Genomic DNA, 19508 nt, shown 5'->3' with positions numbered 1-19508 from the left:
ATAGGAGATACTGGCCATGTGTCCATTACCAGTGTGGAAGGTGCATAAGGTTCCTTGGACATCCATGATTATCCTTACTTTCCAGGATGTTGATGTACATTTCCACATTGTGATTGAAAATGATAGGATTTAAGTTCGACCTTTTAAACAGAGGTGGCCTCTGTTTAAAAGGTCGAACTTAAATCCTATCATTTTCAATCACTATGTGGAAATGTTTCAATCGTTTCAAATTTGGACACTCTTCCATTGTCTGCAAAAATGGAAAGATGTCTAGCACTTGCTCCAAACATCACCATGGAGATAGTACACTTGAGGCCACGTGTTTAAACCGTAATTTGAATAATAAATCTACTGACAGGAGTCGCCAGTAATATAAGTTAGAAGAGACTTCCCTCAATAAATCCAGAATTGAACATATAAGTTTGGGGCATGCAAGAAACTACTGAATAGATCAACAAGCTATACCAAGGCGCTGAAATCAGGAGGAATATTGCAGCAAGAGACATCTAACCCACCTATTTTCGCCAGTAGTTCACAAAAAGAAATACGTCATCTGATAACAATCTGCATGATGAGGAAAGAATATCACCTCCTAAGGCTTCGCCAACCGCTATTAAACCTTTGTATCCCATTACAAAGAAGAAAAATACTAACCTCTCTCAGGCTCTGTCTTTTCCTGATTTGATGGAGGTTTCACTTAGAGCAAAATTATCATTTGCATCTGTAGTGGGAAAGATTCCAAAACCTGATAAATCACCACATCTTAATTGGAAAAGAGAGAGACTTTCATCTCCCTCAACCCCTTCCATTAAGAACATCAAAGTTATGATATCAAATAGTTATGATGTCTTGTCTGTTGATTTTTCAGATCAACAAGAAAACAACTTAAATCAATCCAAAATTCAAGTTGAGGTTCACCAACCCCCTCGACAATTAGGTCAAAAGAACTTGAAAAAGGAAATATAAAACCTAATTTATCAACACTCTCTTTTAACCCTGGACAGGTAAACATCTAAATCGATAACGTAACGGGTAAACGTGTAGCGTATACGCTACTTCTTGTTTCAACTTCACTTGGTAATTCCGGTAATACATTTTTTTTTTATGAATTTTTTTATGCATATAATTCTAGCTATCTACGACTAGGATATACTCAATAAAAACATGGAAATAACTTAATGATTTTTATCGACTGAAACCTGAAAACTTTTGTTGATTTTGAGAGACTACCACTCTCGGGGCCTTGGGAGCCTTTCTCCTTGCTACTTGATAAAAACAGCCTAATGATAGTTTCTAGGAGTCCCTGAGGCTGAAAACAAGAAAAATTTGGAAAGAAAAGAAAAAGGGGGAAAGTGTCCTATAGGATGATGATAAGAAGACTTTTTACAGGTGACACACAACAGTTTCGTCTTAGCTTTTGACGAATGAGGACAAATATGGCATCTTTGTCGCTTTTCTGTCTTTATTGCATCTTCCCCTTGTTGCCTGGGGAGCTGTTGCACGGGGCCAATTACACTTTGGATACATACTGCAAGATCCCTTTGAAGACCAGTCCGGGTGAGTCTGTAGTATGCCCAAGGACGACATATATCCATTTCCAATTTCATGTCAAACTGACGTCGTGTGGCATCTCTGAAGTTAGGTCTGTTGGAATATATTATGAATGCATTATTCACAATAATATTCAGAATGCCATAAAACAGACATAATGGCCATCTCCTTGTCTTTCGACTGCAAGATGTTGATGCAAACATTTGGTCGAAGGTGTCCACTCCCCCTTTGGTTGCATTGTAAAACATATGGACTTGGTTTTCTTTCCATTGACGATGGTTGGCCTATGGTGAACTGTAGATAACAGCTGGCTGAATCCTCTTGGTTGTGTTGACTTTCTGGCAGAGCACTGTTACCTTATCCTCATAGCTGTATACGGCCACCGTATCGCCAAGGTTGATCTTCGCGTCCATAATTTCCTGTGGTTAGTAAGGGTTTGGTCTGATTGTCCCGACTAAATGCATGGAGGCTTCTTTCAGCTTGCGGGCTAAGGCCAGAGATGTAAACCAATTGTCAGTAGTTGCTACATGCCCTGAACGCTGGAATGGCCTGATTAGTTCCAAAGTGAAGAACTCTCCAAGCGTTCCACTTTTCACCTTGTCTGCCATAGTCCCTTTTCCAAGATATAGCATTGCATTACACATGTAATGGCTATCTGCATCACATGCCACCACCAGCTTGATGCCGTACCTGTAAGAACAATGAAATCATTAAAATCATATATACAAAATCCAACACACAGACGTACAGTCTGTATATATATATATATATATATATATATATATATATATATATATATATATATATATATATATATATATATGTATGTATATATGCATATATATATATCTATATATATATATATATATATATATATGTATGTATATATGCATATATGTATATATATACATATATATATATATATATATATATATATATATATATATGTATATGTATATATATGCATATATATACAGTATATATATATATATATATATATATATATATATATATATATAAATATATATATATATATATATATATATATATATGTATGTATATATATGTATACATATATGAATGATTATATACAGTAAAGTATGTAGTAAATAAAGATTACAGTATGATATCACATTAGAAATATATTTACTTAGCTGGTTTGAACTGATAATAATTTAAAAAATTTAAAGTTTTAGTAATAATAGTAATTTTAATAATTTTCAAAATAATTTTAATAATAATAATAAAAATGATTTTATAAGCTATAATTTTAATAAATCTTTTAATAATAATAATTTTGATAATATTATTGTTAGTAATTTTTGTAATAATATAAGATCACTATAAGACCAAACATAAAATCATATACATATATATATATATATATATATATATATATATATATATATATATATATATATATATATACTGTACAGTATGTAGTGAATAAAACTTTTAGCATAAAATCACAATTGAAATATATTACTTAGCTAATTTGAATGCACACACACACACACACACATATATATATATATATATATATATATATATATATATATATATATATATATATATATATATATGTATATATATATGTATATATATATGTGTATATATATATATATATATATATATACTGTATATATAAAAATGATTATGTACTGTAAAGTATGTAGTAAATAAAAATTTGGGCATGAAATCACAATTGAAATATATTTACTTAGCTAGTTTGAACTATAAGGGCACACACAGAATATATATATATATATATATATATATATATATATATATATATATATATATATATATATATATATATATATATATATATATTATATATATATATATATATATATATATAAATATATATATATACACATATACACAGTATATATATAGTAAGAGAAGAGCCCACTACCAAAAATAAAATCTGCTTGCTTTGCTGGTTTGTTTGGAATGAACATCCAATATATGCAATGCCCCCGAAATGCAAGAAGCTGCTCATTTACAGTTACCTGTGGCCCTGGACGATAATTCACAATGCACTTGTGAATCAGAATCCTATAGTTTCCGTATATGGGCAAATCGGTTATTTTGCTTCCTCACATTCCTTGTGGTACTGTCACCAAATCGTAGGCAGCGGAGAATGAAGGAAATCCTACGTTCACTCATGATACTCCTGTAGAAGGGACAGCCACACACTGGGTACCACATTTCCTCCGTTGCCACGTGATTTTCCCGCTTGATGCAACTAAACAAAAGAATGCAAATGAATGCCTTCATCTCCATCAGGTTCACATCCCTAAATGTTGCATTGTAGGTTGCACTAAACTGTTCTTTAATTGCATTCATTTTATCATTAGTATGTAGGCACACTTTAGCTAACATCGTATCATCTAAAAATAAGGAAAACATATCACTTGCAGAGGTAGCACTTTCAGTAACAATAGTGGGAGCACCCTTTTGTATGGATGTCTTCACAATACTAGGCAAACGAGGATTTGGGTCACTGTGCCATACGGTCTTGTCCTTGACACGCAGAACTTTCTGGTCAAGCATCTTGATGGGCTCCCCAAGTTCAGGATGGAGCTCCCCCCTTTTCCTCATCCGACTTCTCTCATCTGAAAGGCTTAACATTTCTGAAGGAGATGCTGAAGAAGTTGAAGGCACTGCTGACGAAGGGGAAGGCACTACTGACGAAGGGGAAGGCACTGCTGACAAAATGGAAGGCACTGCTGATGAAGGGGAAGGCACTGCTGACAAAATGGAAGACGCTGCTGACGAAGAAGGCACTGCTAACGAAAAAGGCACTGCTGATGAAGAAGGCACTGCTGACGAAGGGGAAGGCACTGCTGACAAAATGGAAGGCGCTGTTGACGAAGAAGGCACTGCTGACGAAGAAGAAGCCGTTGCTGACAAAGGGGAAGGCACTGCTGATGAAAAAGGCACTGCTGATGGAGAAGGCACTGCTGACAAAGGAGAAAGCGCTGCTGACAAAGAAGGCACTGCTGACAAAGGAGAAGGCACTGCAAACGAAGTGGAAGGCACTGCAGGTGGTTCATCAAATGCCAAACAAGCTGATGGTTTGACAGAAATATCTTGAGGAGGATCGGCCATCGTTGCTGGGAAGTTGTTCTCATTTTCCATGTCATAATCATCCTGACACGTGCTATTTACCTCTATTTCGTCATCATCAACCTCTGTATCGCTTCCAAGGTCATCAGTGCTGAACAATCTCATCAAGATCTCCTTTTCAGAAAGATTTCTGCGTGCCATGATCGAAACTGTAAAAAGAGAAAAAACAAATTACTAATATTGGCTGAATTAAATTATAGGTGGTAATCCTACATCCAATATACCATTAGCATCATGTTCTCAATTCATTTATCAACGTTCACTATAAGTATCAAAACATTCACAGAAATAAATATATTGTAGTCAATATTGTAAAACTTGTGAAAATCAATCACAGTCACTTACCAGGTAAACGTGTAGCGTATACGCTACCAGGAAAAACAAAAATGTCGATTTCCAAAAAATGGGGAGAGAGGGGACAATGGCAGTTGTTCCTTCGGCTGTCTCTCTGGTCTAACTAACCGGTGCTGGGTAAATTTCCGCTCAGAAGCAGAACCCAAGCGGCGCAGAAGTGAAAAAGTGGTGTTGCGCATATAGGCGGTGGCGTATACGTTACACGTTTACCTGTCCAGGGTTAAGAAGCCTATAGAAAATAACGTTAAATCAAAACTGCAAGTAGGAAGGCCTCATTCAAGACGTCTTTCAGAAAATAAAGCATAGTTTTTTCCTCCATTTTGCAATGTAATTGTCAGTGATTTAAGGCCAAATATGAAGAACTTAAGCACCTCATTCTTGAGCACTCCACCATAATGGTGTCTACAAGAGAACAAACTTGATGATGATACTCCTTGTCCTCGTGAATATATTAGCTATAGAACACTTTATGATCACTGAGTAAGGAGCCATAGCAGAAGTCTCATATATGCTCATCGAGATGTTCCGCATATATCTTTGTCCATTCCTACACCTCTGCAGGCAGTGGTTGTACAGATTGATATGGGGAAAAATATACAATCTGCTCTCTGTGCTTTCCTCCAAATGTTAACATTTCATATGATAATTTAGTAGAGGTGGTTCAAGAAATCCCTCAACCTTGTCTATTACTTGGAGATTTGAATGGTAGATATCCTTTATGGGGTGATGTTTTAGCAAACACCATGGGCAATATTATATCATCAGTTGTGGAGTCCACACATTTTCATTCTCAGACAGACACTCTGTAATGTGTCAACCTTTCAATTGCACGTTCTGTCTCCTTGATTTTGATTTGTGGATATTATGTGATTGGCAAACTGTTGATCATGCACCAATCATTATACACAACAGAGATCGCCACGATGGAATCTTGACAAGGTGGACTTGGTTGAATTTCGTGAGCTAAGTGAAATTGAGAGGAGTGCAGAACAGTTTGAAAGTGTTGATGATGCCCTAGACTTAGTGAATGGAACTCTCCGTACAGCAGGAATTAATTTGACCTCCAAAACCAAAGGGTTATTCAAATGATGACCAGTGTCATGGTGGTCTTCAGAATTAACTGCCTTGCACAGAGCCACAAGGAAATATTTGACTTGATTGCATAGATGCCATACAGAGGAGACAATGGTAGTATACAAAAAAATGTAGAGCACAGTTCCGTCGTGCCATGAAGTGTGAAGCAGCTCCCGGTTACCAGTAAAGTAGCATTGAAGAAAAAAATTTAAAATTTGCAACAAGAAGGGAAGAGTCAAACAATTTTCCTTTATCTGAAAGAGAACTTGATTCCACACTTGTTACTTATAATGATACAGCCTTTGAACCCAATGGAATTCCATATGTAATGAATAAACATGTACCTGTTAATACCAAGTTATTTATTTTAAGCATTATTAACAGAATATAGCATGATCATAGTAATCCAAGTGTTTGGGAACTTGCCATTATTTTAGCCTTTTTAAAACCCGGTAAGGATAAGTTTTTAGCAGCAAACTATCACCCAATTGTTTATGAAAGATCATTGAGAAGATGGTCAATGCAAGACTGATGTGGTACCTGGAAAAAAAAGGGTATTTTATCACCCAATCAGTGTGGATTTAGAAAAATGCACTCAACGATTGATGCGTTGATAAAACTTGGGTCCTCTATTTGTGAAGCCTTTGCTTCCAAATAGCACCACGCAACAGTCTTTTTTTTTTTCTTTTTTTTTTACCTTTAAAAAGGCATATTACACTGCATGGAGATATGGTATACTTAAAGCCTTTCATATTTTGGAATTTTGAGAAGTGCTACCATTGTTCATTCTATCATTTATTTCACATAGATTTTTTTAAAGTGAGAATGGGGTTAGCTCTGTAAGAGTGGAAATGTCTGGAAGAAGGAATTCCTCAGGGTAGTGTGCTAAGTGTAACCCTATTTGCACTAGCTATTAATGGAATATCCTCAGTCATTCCGCAAGATATGCTCCAAACACTATTTGTAGATGATCTCTCCATATCATTTGCTGGGGCTAGAATGGCAATGGTAGAGAGAAAACTACAACTCACAATTGACAAAATTATACAGTGGGCTGATGAGAATGGGTTTATGTTTTCAACAAGTAAAACTACTGTTGTTTATTTCTGTCGTATTCGGTGAATACATCCAGACCTAGATCTATACATCAAAGATCAACCAATCCCATGTATGGTAAGTGAAGCTAGATTTCTAGTGTTGATATTTGATTGTTGGTTTACATGGGTTCCACTCTTGAAAGCCATAACAGTAAAATGTCTTGAGGCTCTGAATCTTTTAAAAGTTTTGTCCTATACATTAGGTGGGGGGGGGGGGAGGGGCAGACTGTGAAACTTTTAAAGTTTTACCAGTCCTTAATTTTTTCAAAAGTTAGCTATGGGTGTGAAATATACTCGTCAGCTACCCTAAGCTGATTAAAGATTTTAGATCCCATACACCATGCTGATATCAGATTGTCTACAGGAGCCTTTAGAACTTCGCCTATCCCAAGCCTCCTTGTTGATGCTGGAGAATTACCTTCAGACCTTTACCTGGTCTTCTATTGTTTGGTATTGGTTTAGGTTGCAAAGACTTCCTAATTCTTTAGCCTCTCATACTGCAAACTTCTTAAGGCACTGTAGATCATTTGAGTTGTACCAAAATCTCAACCTTATGATTTCCGAGAAAAATCATTAGTACATGGGTAGAAATAAAGTGCTCCCATGTAGGATATCATCAACCCCTCCGTGGAAATTATCAGAGATATCTTTTTTGAAATATTTCATTGGTATAAAAAAGAATATGACTAACTTAGAAACCAGGTCTCCTTTTGTGGAACATGTTTAAGAACATACAGGATCGGCTTTTATATATACTGATGGCTCAAAATCCAATGCTGGCATTGGATTTAGAGTGTATAGTAGTGCTTTTAATTGTGGAGGTGCACTTCCTCTAGTATCCTCTATAGTTACTGACGAACTATATGACATACTAACTGCTATTGAGAACATAGTGTTAAAAGATGAGGACAATTTTACTAATTTTAGTGATGCAAGAAGTGTCCTACATGCTTTAGATGTTTTTAATTCCAATAACCCTATAGTTGTAAAGATTTTATATTTGGTTTTTTGTTGGGTTCCAGCACACACAGGTGTGTCTGGAAATGAAAAGGCAGATTTACTGGCAAAGAATGTTGCAGCTGAGTTGCTACCAAGAAGGTATCCCACTCATTGTAATGATTTTTTTTTGCCTAGCATTAAGAATTTGGTTTATAGTAATTGGCAACATCATTGAGATAATTTAGTTCAAAATAGAATAAGAGAAATAACTAATGTTATATTCCCTTGGAGATATAAAATGATGCCCCAAAAGTGAGAGACTACTCTTTGTCGTCTCCGTATTGGTCACACTCGGTTGACTCACGAGTTTCTGCTAAATGGTCAACACCAACTGCATTGCGATGACTGTTTGGTACCTTTAACAGTGAGGCATTTGTTGACCGAATTCCCCAGTTATAGCAACTTGAGAAATAGCTATCGGTTTGAGGCCCGAGGTGAGGATGGCAGGTTCATCTTTGCTAAGATTCTTAAACACGATGTAATATACGATGCTATAGGCATTTTTAGATTTATTTCAGTTTACGTCTTCTGAAAACTATTTAACTTCCATAATGATATCTTAGCTCTTGTGATTTTAATTGAATATTTTTATATTCTTTGTATATAATAAATGATATTGCTGTCAATGACTTTGGATTACAGGATGCCAGAAAACTTAAAATCAATCAATCAAGCTCCAGCTTCTAATTTTGCTTTTTATGAATTTTATAAAAATTCTTTTTTATCTATTGTTTATTGTTATTTCTTTAGACATCCGTCTTGACTTGTGAGGGTTGTCTAAGGTCTTTATTGCTGAGCGGTAATATTCTTCATTCTCTTTGTCTCGCATGCCTTGCGATAAGGTGTGAATTGGATGACTGTTATGAAGAGTGTAATTCCCTCTCAGTTCCACATATTATGTTATCTTCAGTTAGTAGTAGTTTATTTAGAAGATTGAAGTTGTAAATGAATTTTTTTTTTTGATTAGTGGAAAAACCAAAGAAGGCTAGGATATGTGATTCTTGTGTAAGTGGGGTAGTTGATGAACTGAATCATGACCAAACTTGCTGGATTTCACAGTAATGAGCTTCTTAAACTTTACTGATTTTGCTTTGTTTATGCAATTTGGTTTACCAAGAGTCATCGAGTCCGAGTGTCAATCATAGCCTAACCTACCCTAATTTAAATCTTAGGCTAACACATCTAGTTGTGTCATGCGGTTCTGATGTACAAATCAGTAAGAGTTCTGTTGATATACAGCTCTGTATAGAGTCGATAGTCTCTCCTTGAGCTTCATTCTCTCTGGCCCTTTTATTGCAAAACCCTCACATTTCCGTGATCTGTTAAACTTTAAAAGGCCACCAGACTCATAGATAGAAGAATAGGTAGGCAGTCTAGATCCAAACATCCCTCCTCCTAGAGAAGTTAGCACTCATGAGAAAACTTTGTTTGCTATGAAGTTAAGCTGTCCTAGAGGCTCATTCCTGGCTAAATGAATGCAATTGCTGACACCCTAAGTTGACAAAGACAAGTGGTCTGATCAGAATGATCCCTTCATCCTCGGGTGGTAAGGAGCCTCTTGACTTTGTGATGTTCCCAATGATCAACATCTGTGATGAGACTCAAGAAACTTCCAATCTACTGCTCACCACTTCTGGATCTATCAGCAGCCTCAGAGTGTGCATTTGAATAATCCTTGAGACAGCCTAGATGTCTATGCTTTTCTATTGTTTTGACTGATTCGAAAGGTAAACAGGATACTGTTTACCCCAAACCACAAGGTAATGTTTATTGTCCCCAAATGGCCCCTAGCAGAAAGGTACCTGGGCCTTCTATTTCTTCTGACCTACATTTGAGAGAGTTACCTATTTGTGCCAACTTACTCTGCCACCCCTACCTGCAGAGGCATCACTTACTTACTTACTTTGATGGCTGCTTTTCCAGTCCCATACAGCAGGAGAACCCTACTCTCTACAGGACCTCCACTGTCGTTTTACCTTATTTGTTCACAACTCAGTTACATCTCTGTCTCCTACAAGAGAAATGCTTTTCGGAAGGCACACAGTAGGAGATATCCTGATCCTTTCAAAAGTCTTCTATGACATTCTGCTAGGCAAAATTAGCCATCTTTTGGGAATGGTGCTATAGATGGGGTACTTTTCACCCTTGAAGCATATATTCAACTGATTGCAGACTTCCTTGTTTTTCTGCCTAGAGAGAAGCTTCTTTCAGTCTCAGTGGTGAAACATTATTGCCCAGCCTTGAGCCAAGTCTTTAGTATGAAAAGTGTAGGCTTTTTTCATATTTTGGATAATTAATGCTTATGAAGAGCTTGGAGTTGTCCTGCCCTCTGGGAGAACTCAAACCCTTAGTATAGAATGTAACCAGAGTTTCAAGATCCGAGAAAAGGTCCTCTATGAGCCTTTAAGGCAGGTGTCCAAAAAGGACTTGACCCCTCAGACGGTTTACTTATTGACCCTCGCCTGTACAGAGATAGTGAGGAGATGCACCCCTTATCACATCTCATTTACAGATTCAACCGACAACCCAGACGGTATACTTCTTTGCTCTTTGAAGGCACCGAGACACTACCTGAAGCGCACTCAATCCTTCTGACCTTTAGCTCCAGCCGGATAAAAAAGATGATCTCCACAAACACAATCACCTTCTGGCTTCGAGAAACAATTAGCAGAGCACAAATTCATGCAGCAAGTGAGCCGTAGGAACTGTCACAATCTCAAAATTATAAGATCAGATAAGTAGTTGCCACATTAGCCTTTAAGAAGAACCTGGCCGTGGGTCAATTCCTGAAGGCCTGAGTCTGGAAAAGCCAGACGTCCCTCGCAGCCCACCATTTATGGGAATGCACCCACAAGTCACTCAATATGTTTTATGTAGGACCTCTGGTAGCAGCTCAGTATGTGCTGTAGTGTGATTAGCTCCCCCACAGAACTAGAAGCATCACATCTAAAATATTGGTTGCAACGTAGTCTAGGCCTCGTTTTCTCTTTTCCTTTTCCTACCTTGGAGTGTAGATGTTGAGCCCTTATGTCACTGGATCGGACCTTGATGCTGGTAAGCTACCACGCCAAGTTACTATTCTATTTTAGATTAGGATATAAGGGCTTTTGCTTCATTATCCTGACGAGGTTTAGGATGGAAAGTAAGGTGAATCCATCACTGTATTTTAGCTTTTACACTGAAGACAATGTATACCTTGAGGATATAGGTTCCTCCATGACCGTCTGTCTATGGCAGAAACCTAGCCCTATCATCTGAATTTCAAGACATAAAGAGTTAGATTGGGATCAACATGCATGCTCCTCCCAAGAACCGATTGTATGATATCCCAGGATTTTAAACCAGCCACTTTGGTTACAGGACTTCCTCCCACCTAGAGATATGTCTCCTGTTGAAGGACAAAGGTTTGTATCCATGTAGGAACAAATCAGAAATTTTTAAAAAGTAATTTGTATATCTCGTAACTATACAAACCTTAGTCCTTTAAGATATACTTCTTGCCTCATCCACCTTGCAAGCCCTAGTTGAGGTCAGTGGCTATTCGGTGATCCAGCAGGGATTGGTGCTGGGCTTCCCCCCCCCCCATCCTCCATTAACTGTAACACCTTGTTATAGATTTTAACTGCCAAGTTACGGCTTCGTTTAAATCATATTCCTATCAAAGGACTCAAGTTTGTCTAGTTGGGAAAAATACAAATTGCTTAGAAAATTTGTCATATGCATTTGTAATATTGTCATTATAAACATAGCTAGTTATTGCTAGTAATTATCTTTCTTTTTTTCAACAATGAAGGGCTTTAAACAAATGCCTATCGTTATATTTTCAATATGAATAAGCCTTATAGAACACATTTCAAGTGGTCCATATATTTAAACAGCCTATTTGCAATATTGGGAAAATCGTTAATCAATATTATAAAATGTTATTATCATTATGAGGTTAGACCACATCAAATTCTCCTATTCTAAAGTAATAACATGCTCAAAGACCTACACATCCAATTATAAATTGTTGAAGTAATATTATTATTATTTTTATTATTATTATTATTATTAATATTATTATTATTATTATTATTATTATTAGCCAAGCTACAATCCTAGTTGAAAAAGCAAGATGCTATAAGACCAAGGGCTCTAACAGGGAAAAAAAGCATAGTGAGAAAATGAAATGAAGAAATTAATAAACTACATGAGAAGTAATGAATATTGGATATAAGATATCTTGAGATCAGTAACAACATTAAAATAGATCTGTCATATACCTATAAAGAAAGACTTATGTCAACTGCCTGATTAGGAAGATCATACAATCTAGTCACAGTTGAAATAAATCTTCTAGACTTATGATGGAGAAGGAAGGACTGTTAGAATTAACTGCATACCTAGTACTACAAATAGGATGGTACAGTTTGGGAAGAACTGAATGTAAATCATAATTATGAAATAGCTTATGGAACATGCATAAATAACGATGATGCTAGAGATTAGTATCTAGAAAAGGAATAAGAATTTTAATAAACTGCAAGTTCTTGTCCAACAAAATAACATGAGATTCAGCAGCTGAAGACTATACAAGAAAACGAATATTTGATACAAGGCAGATTGAAAGAATAAAGGCGTTTTTTCAGAACAGACTGATCATTGAAAATCGTAAAAGACTTTCTCAATAAGCCATTTTTTTTGTGTAGTAGAAGAAAAATCAGACCACTGTGTTTCTCAAAAGTACTGTACACTAGTTATATTTACTCAAAAGAATCCAAAATAGTAAACATATAGAATCTTCAATAAATATGGAAACCTAAATTTACCCCAATTTGGTTTACATATTACCAGGTTCTTTAACAGATTTTCAAGGATTCTTTTCTGTTCCTTTCATTCAATAAATGGAGAAATTGCGTTGTTTGAATAATTATTTGACTAGGAATAGATTATTCATATTTATTACTAACCTTAACTATTCATTGTAAAATTTCCTATCCGGCAACCCGAAGTATAGTCATATTTTACAAGTGTCTGCTAGTTACGATATCTAACGTGCATGCATGCCCTTCAATATCACTAACATCACAAAACACTTATAAAATTTTGACTTAGCTTAATCCATGATGATAAGAACTCCTCTCGTGGGTGTGTTAATTCCTTCCCTCCCCTGAGATACTGTAGGGTAACTATGACCCTCACAGTCACATAAGTGAGCCGGTACTAACTCGATTCTGAGTCAAATAACTCAAAGACGACTGACGATCCACGCATGCGCGACCCACATTCGCCAAAAACAAACTTTAACAACTATTGAATGTACTTTATTCTTCAAAAAACACTCGACATAATGTTCATAATATTTCCCTTACAAAATAAAAGATAAAGGACTGCTTACTGGTCTTTATAAATGCACTATCCTGATTCCATCTTAAGTCACGATACACTCCCAGCAAACAGAAACAATATTTACAGTTATAATTGTCCTGCTTGAATGAGGGCTCTTCTGGCCTCAGTAGCTGCCTGTGTTGTTTTCCTGGTCGGTCGGGTGCTTTCGTTATCAGTTTTCTCAGATATGACAACATCAGTCTCTTGCCATAATTCCAAAGGATATAGCTTGACAACAGGTCTCATTACTTTCTTGTGGGGTTTTTAAAGTAACCACGCGCAAGACATCATCTGGTCCCACGTGTAATTTGACAATTTGACCGAGTTTCCAACGACTTCTGGGTCCTTCATCTTGTATCAACACAGCATCTCCCATTTTGGGCCAAGATTCGTGTCTGATTCCCACCCGATGAGTTTCTCGGAGAGAAGTTGAATATTCTCTCCCCCACCTTTTCCACAGGTCATCACATTTTTTTTTGTGATGTACAAAAATCGCTTTCCAACATCCTTATTTTCTCCATACAGAGGGTCCTTAGTTTCATCTTTTCAATCTATGACTTCCCTAGGGAAAGATCTCAATCTACATCCTAAAATCAAACGATTGGGCGTCAGAATATCCAACTAGTCTAGATCTCCTGGAGTATAACTTAAGAGTCTGTCATTAATAATTGCTTCAAGTTTAGTCACAATACAGGAAAGTTCACTAAAGCTGAGAAAGGCCTGACCTATTACCTTCTTTAGACATATTTTCAGAAGACCAATCAATCTTTCCCATATAGCTCCAAACCAAGGTGCTCTGGCTGGTATGAACTTCCATTTACATTCGATAGCATTCAGGTGTTCTTGTACTAAGGAACTTTCTGCCATGTTTTTCAAATAAACTGAAGTTGGTACAAAGGTAGTAGCATTGTCACTAAGAATTAAAGAAGGAAATCCCCGATGGCTACAAAACTTTCGGAACACCATAAGAAACGAATCGCAAGACAGATCTTTTACTAATTCGATATGGATTCCTCTAGTAACTAGACAAGTAAACAACACAATAAAGGCTTTTTCAGGATTTTGATGTTTCTCCTTGGTTAACAACGCTCCTGTATAATCTACCCCCGTAACGCAAAAGGGTTGTTTTCTCTGCACCCGAAATTCTGGCAATGGTGGAGCAATATTCACACGGTAGGGTCTCCCCTGTGTTTTCTTACAGATTATACAATGATGAATTACACTTTTGGATAATTGGCGAAGCTGTGGGACCCAGTATTCCTGTCTCACACTTGCCACGGTTGCATTTATTCCCTTGTGAGCTTGTAAACAGTGATGCTCCCTTACTATCAATTTTGTGAGAAAACAACTTTTCGGCAGTAAGATTGGGAATTTTATTTCCGCCGCCTGTGCGACATGTTCCAATCTTCCTCTGCATCTTATAATACCTTCTTCCAAGAAGAGATTCAATTGTAATATTAAGGTCAATTTTGAAACTTTACCCCTTTTTTCCAAAGCTTTATATTCTTCCGGAAAGTATTCCTTTTGTAAGAGGATAATCATTTTATTTTTAGCTTGTTGAAGTTCTTCCAGCATTAAACTTCCAATTTTTCTACGGCCAGTTGATTTGCAATTGCGAATAAATCGCCTTATCCAAGCTATAGTTTTACAAAATTTATCCACTCTACTAAATCTTTCCCAGTTCAGTAGATAGGTTTTTTTCACTGTTCCCTACAAGATGGACTTGAATAGCTTCATCCTGTGCTTGTGCTTCTTTCACCCATGTCCTGTCAATAGGATAGGTGTGGTTTTCTGATTTTAACCAGGGAGGTCCCTCCCACCAAAAGGAGTTATTTCTTACTTCTTCTGTCCTTTTTCCTCTAGTAATCCAGTCACTAGGGTTTTCTGAAGATGGGACGTAAGAAAAGACTATCCCCGCAGTTATAGAGTTAATTTCCAATACTCTATTTTTCACAAATACTGGCAAATTATTCTTTGTCACTAACCATCCCAAGGCAACTTTACTATCAGACCAAATTATTATTTTCTTAAATTTATTTTCTTCAAAAGTTTCAACTATAGATTCACACAATCTGGCACCTAACAACAAAGCCATTAATTCTAATTTAGGTACAGTTAACTCTTTAATGGGTGCTACTCTACCCTTTGCCATAATCAGAGACGAAGTTTATCACTTGCTCGATAGGCCACACAACCATAAGCTGTTATGCTAGCATCATAGAAAATGTGGAGATAATCCGCTTTCTCCAGATTAGTGCCTCTGGAGAAGGAAATACTGAGACTTTTCTCTATGTCTTTGGACAACTCATTCCACTGCTCTAATAAAGGAACTGAAAGTAGATCATCCCATTTCAACTGCTGTTTCCACAAATCCTGTAAGAATATTCTAGCTCGTATCGTAATAGGGATAAGCATTCCTAAATGATCATAAATTTGGGCAATTGCACTTAGAATTTCACGTTTTGTTTGACCGGTCTTAAGATGATTAGGTGTTATTGTTAGTTCATCATTAGAGATGTTCCAATTTAGGCCTAAGACTTTATAGGTGTTTCTCTTCTGATTTTATGCGATAGGCATCTGCGACAATATTCAAAAGATCACTATTACTAGTCCATTCCTTTAAATACAAGTGCGCCTGTGCAAATATTTTGTTTGCGCCAAAAAATAAATTTATCAATACATCTGTGAAGAATTTTCTTCACTCTTCTTCTTTCAATCGTATTTTTAGCTCTCTTCTACTAATACTATAGCTATCCCTTAAATGTTCTCTTCTACATTCAATTTTCTTTAACGAAACATAGGGAGGACTATTCTAAACTAAAACTTGTTGACAGTGGCGCACGCCAGGCTCGTGACGTCACAGCATAGATATGCACAACAGAGGGCCTTAGTGTAACCCCGGCGTATGTTGGTTCTTTCCTTAAAGTACGTGGGTCGAGATTAAATTGAATTGAGATTGAATTTTGATATAATTTTCAATACTACTGAACTAATACATCTTTTATTTCTCAATACCAATTAAGGTTTGTTAATTTTAAGATGTATGCCCATCGCACCAGTCCATTGCTGATTAATCATTTAAACTATTAATTTTTAGCAAGCCAGAATAGGTAGGATTGTTGTATATATAAACTCCCTTAGAGCAGCAAGATTTCTCTAAAGTATTTAGTACAAAATCCTGCCTCCTCTGCACTCCTTGCAACAATACATTGCCCTGTCCTGAAGTCCCGATATGGCACCCCCAATGGATTACCGCGCGCATCATGACCGTCACTTGTTTGGCAAGGTGAAGCCAGATGATCTCCTCGACCTTAGTGTCGGGCCCATTCGTTCTGAAGCCGCCCTGGCCTACTGACCTGCCTGGTCAGTGAACCTGTGCACCTCTGGCTCACCCCCTCTCCCAAAACGTGACTCACCAAGGAGTCCTGTGGTTGGCTGTAGACAGTGAAGGAGTGGAACCTGGAGAGGAACTAGATAGACTAGTCAGCCTTGTCGTGATTGTCCCTGTGGAACAGCCTACTTCCTGGGTCAGTCAATTAGTCAGAGCGCACAGAAGAAATGATGACATACGAGTTTGCCTTAATCCAAAAGCGCTAAACAAAGTCTTGCGTGAACATTTTACTCTACCAGTTCTTGATGATGATTTGCATGAGTTAAGGAAGTCTACTGTATTTTCTAAGGCCGAAATAGCATCTGGCTATTGGCAAATAAGACTTTGTGTGGCATCAAGCCTATTAACTACTTTCCAAAATGTTTTTGGTAGATTTAAATGGTTATGACTCCCGTTTGTTCTCAGTGTTTCTTCAGATTTTTTCCGGAAACATGTTCTCAATATATTTAGTGATTTCCCTGGTGTTGTTTGTATTGCTGATGATGTTATTGCCTGGAAAAATTCTCTATGAACATGATCGTAATCTTGAATCTTTTCTTATAAAATGTCATGACCAAATTATAAAACTAAACAAGGAGAAATTGGTGCTCGGAATTGATAGTGTTTCCTTTAGGGGTTTGGTCATTACTAAAGATGGTCTTATGTCTGATCTTGAGAAAAGGAAAGCCATACCTGAGTTTCCTACTCCAGAGATTCTTGAAGAACTGTGTCTATAACTTGGTATTGTGAACTATATGACAAAGTTTTTACCTCATGTAACTGTTCTAAATATGCTTTATAATTTACTCAAAAAGATGTCCCTTGGAATTGGTCAGTGCTAAGCAGAAGCATTTATACGTGTTAAATAAATAATTGCTAATAGTCCAGTTCTTGCTTTCTGTGATGCTAGCAAAGATTTGACGCTCAAAATTTATGCATCTGAGTATGGTTTAGGCTCAACACTCATGCAAAAGGAAAACCTGATTGCCTTTGCAAGCTGAGCTCTTATTGTTATTATTATTATTATTATTATTATTATTATTATTATTATTATTACTTGCTTAGCTACAACCCTAGTAGGAAAAGCAGAATGCTATAAGCTCAGGGGCCTCAAAATGGAAAATAGCCCAGTGAGGAAAGTAAACAAGGAAAAATAAAATATTTTAAAGAGTTACAACATTAGAATAAATATTTCATTTATAAACTATAAACACTAACAAAACAAGAGGAAGAGAACAGTGTGCCCGAGCGTACCCTCAAGCAAGAGAATTCTAACCCAAGACAGTGGAAGACCACAGTACAGAGGCTGTGTCATTACCCAAGAATAGAGAACAATGGCTTTGATTTTGGAGTGTCCTTCTCTTGGAAGAGCTGCTTATCATAGCTAGAGTGTCTTCTAGCCTTACCAAGAGGAAAGTAGCCACTGAACAATTACAGTGCTTCAGTTAACACCTTTGATGAAGAATTTTTTGGTAATATCAGTGTTGTCAGGTGTATGAGGACAGAGAAGAATCTATAAAGAATAGGCCTGTCTATTCGGTATATGTGTAGGCAAAGGGAAAGTGAACTGTAACCAGAGAGAAGAATCCAATGTAGTACTCTCTGGTCAATCAAAGGACCCCATAACTCTTTAGCGGTAGTATCTCAACAGGCGGCTGGTGCCTTGGCCAACCTACTACTCCTTACAAATACTGAAAGGAATTATGCTCAAATTGAAAAGGTGATACTTGCAATTCTATATGGTTTGAACAAATTTCATCATTTTGCTTTTGGTCGTTTTGTGATGGTAATCACTAACTACCAACCGGTAGTATCTATTGTTAGAAAACCTGTTATGTGTGCACCTAAATGGCTGCGAACAATGCTTCTTCCTGTTCAAGAACCCTTTTTTTTTATGTAGTCTTCAAATCTACTAAGGATTTTCCAATTGCTGGTGCACTGTCTCGTGCCTCCACATCTAGTTTGCAGTAGGAATAAGTTGTATATTGTACCAAGCATGTGTCACATGATCGTACATAGTTCATTTTGTGTATATATTATACTGTATCTTCGCTCTTGCCTCGAACTAAAAAGAGCCTGAATAAACATGTCTGTTTTTCTCAACAGTAACGGTGTCGATTTTGAACATGAAATTTCTTGTTGCCTTGAGCTTTTGAATATAAAGGAGAGTGTTCTATAATAAACTCACTCAGTTGCTTTCATCCTTTCTTTGAGTCACAACCTTCTCTCGACCCGTCACATTGCTGACCCCAGAAGTCGACTCGCTCCTCCCGCCTTCCACCCCCCCTCGCCCCTCCATCGTTAGTACTATGGCGGACTGTACGGAAGTTGGCGCTGCAGCTGCCCCATTGAAACTTCCATCATTCAACAGCGGAGAGGCGTTTGCTTGGTTTCAGCGCGCAGAAGTCCAGTTTCGCATCAAGGGCGTGACTCACTCAACCACCAAAGCATATTATGTTCTCGCGGCGATACCCGAGGACACCTTCCCAGAAATATCCGACTGGCTTTGTGAACAAAGAGACACCCCAATAGCGTATGACGCCCTCAAAACAAACCTT

At 37.1% G+C, this 19508-nt stretch overlaps 1 protein-coding gene and 1 pseudogene across 1 annotated transcript in view; one reads left to right on the top strand and one right to left on the bottom strand.

The window, feature by feature from the left end:
• The window catches only part of LOC137641162 (lysosomal acid glucosylceramidase-like), a 358339-nt gene that overhangs the window by 263896 nt on the left and 74935 nt on the right, over positions 1–19508 (top strand). The gene's annotated exons all lie outside the window — the stretch shown is intronic.
• LOC137640398 (uncharacterized) lies at positions 1281–13956 on the bottom strand (annotated as a pseudogene).

The sequence above is a fragment of the Palaemon carinicauda genome, chromosome 5 (assembly GCF_036898095.1).
Source record: "Palaemon carinicauda isolate YSFRI2023 chromosome 5, ASM3689809v2, whole genome shotgun sequence".
Classification (NCBI taxonomy): domain Eukaryota; kingdom Metazoa; phylum Arthropoda; class Malacostraca; order Decapoda; family Palaemonidae; genus Palaemon; species Palaemon carinicauda.
Note: the sequence above shows the minus strand (reverse complement) of the source record. Positions and strands in the feature narration are given on the sequence as shown.